Consider the following 1,733-nt stretch of genomic DNA (forward strand, 5'->3'; position numbering starts at 1 on the left):
AAAAATGTCAATTTGAGAAAAGGTCTTTATTAGTTACGTTTTATCTTCATATGAATATTTATACTTTCATATAAAATTAACAAAATAGGGTATACAAAGACCTATACTACGGCTTACACGCAATATAGCCACTCTTTTTTTGTTGAACTTTTTCGTTTAAACATTTTTTTACAATAAATAAAATAAAAGCAAGGATTAAAAACTATCCAATCTTGTAGAAAATTCATTCATCAATGGGATAAAACTATGTGGGCATTGCTAAAAGATTTAGTTAGTCAGCATTATTCAATGGAATATCAAAATTGAGCAATTTCCTTTTTCGTTTGTTTTGATTGACCTATTTCGCTACTTGTTTTTTGTTTGACTTATTTCGCTAAAACCTCTTTTTACGCAAAATGCAATAAAAGCAAGTATTAAATAGAAAATTGATTCATCAATCGTACAAAATTGAGTGGGCATGGCTAAATGTTCTATATAGATAGTATTATTCAACGGAACAAAGAATATGAGGAATTGGTCGTTTTTTGAATCGAATTTGAATTCGCGGCAGTTCGCTTTTGCAACAATGAGTCCCATTCCATACACAAACATGTTGCTAATTCCATGCACACATACCCTGGGGAAAATGGATGTTATAGAATTGGGGAAATGTGTTTCATCCCATGCTCTAATTAATGCAGAAACAAGTCAGTATCTATTTTAAACGATATTTTGCAATTAGTGGTCTTCTTACAGAGACAAAGAATCGCTACAGGGATCAGGTTTTATAAACAAATAACTAATCAAATGCATGAAAAGACCAAAAAAATGCAATCTAAAACAAGGCCTTTATTAATTACATTTGAAAGCAGCTTGGAAAACAGTATCTTTATATAATATTCACGAAATAGGGTATACAAACGCCCATACCCTGGTTGACAAGAAATGAGTCTGCAAATACCAGCAACATTGACGTCACAACCTGCGACTATTGAACATTTTTGTTGAAATCGTGTTTTTGTCAAAACAAAAAACATGCAAGTACTTAAAAATAATTAATCTTGATCAAAATTGTTTCAACAATCATATAAAATTATCTGGGCAAAAATAAGAGATCTATATAGCTGAGAATATTCGACGGAAGAAAGATTAACCAAGAGTTAGTCGTCATAGCCGGTTCAGAACAATGAGTCCCATTCCATGCACACATACCCTGGGGGAAATGGATGATATAGAATTGAGAAAATGTTTGTCTTCCAAGGCTCAGTAGGTATCAGGATCGAGATAAATATATACAAGATACTAATAATACACATGAATAAGTCAAAAACATATCAATTTGAGAAAAGGTCTTAATAAATTGCGTTTAAACTACATATAAAATTAACGAAATAGGGTGCACAAAGGCATATACACGCATCATGTCTTCAAATACCAGCAACATTGCGACTCTTTTTTTGTTGAACTATTTTGCTTAAACCTTGTTTTAGTCAAAATACAATAAAAGCAAGGACTAAAAACTAACCAATTGTGTAGAAAACTTATTCATCAATGGGATAAAATTATGTGGGCAGTGCTAAATGTTCTATATAGCTAGTAATATTCGACCGAATATCAAAAACGAGGAATATGTATAACAGACATTGACTCGTCAGTATATTTACGGTATATTTTTAAAACGAGACGGTATATGTCGGTATATTTCTGAGGGTCTTATCCATAAGCGGCGGCCACACTGCTCCCCATTTTTTTCC

Source organism: Drosophila miranda, chromosome XR, assembly GCF_003369915.1.
Source record: "Drosophila miranda strain MSH22 chromosome XR, D.miranda_PacBio2.1, whole genome shotgun sequence".
Lineage (NCBI taxonomy): Eukaryota > Metazoa > Arthropoda > Insecta > Diptera > Drosophilidae > Drosophila > Drosophila miranda.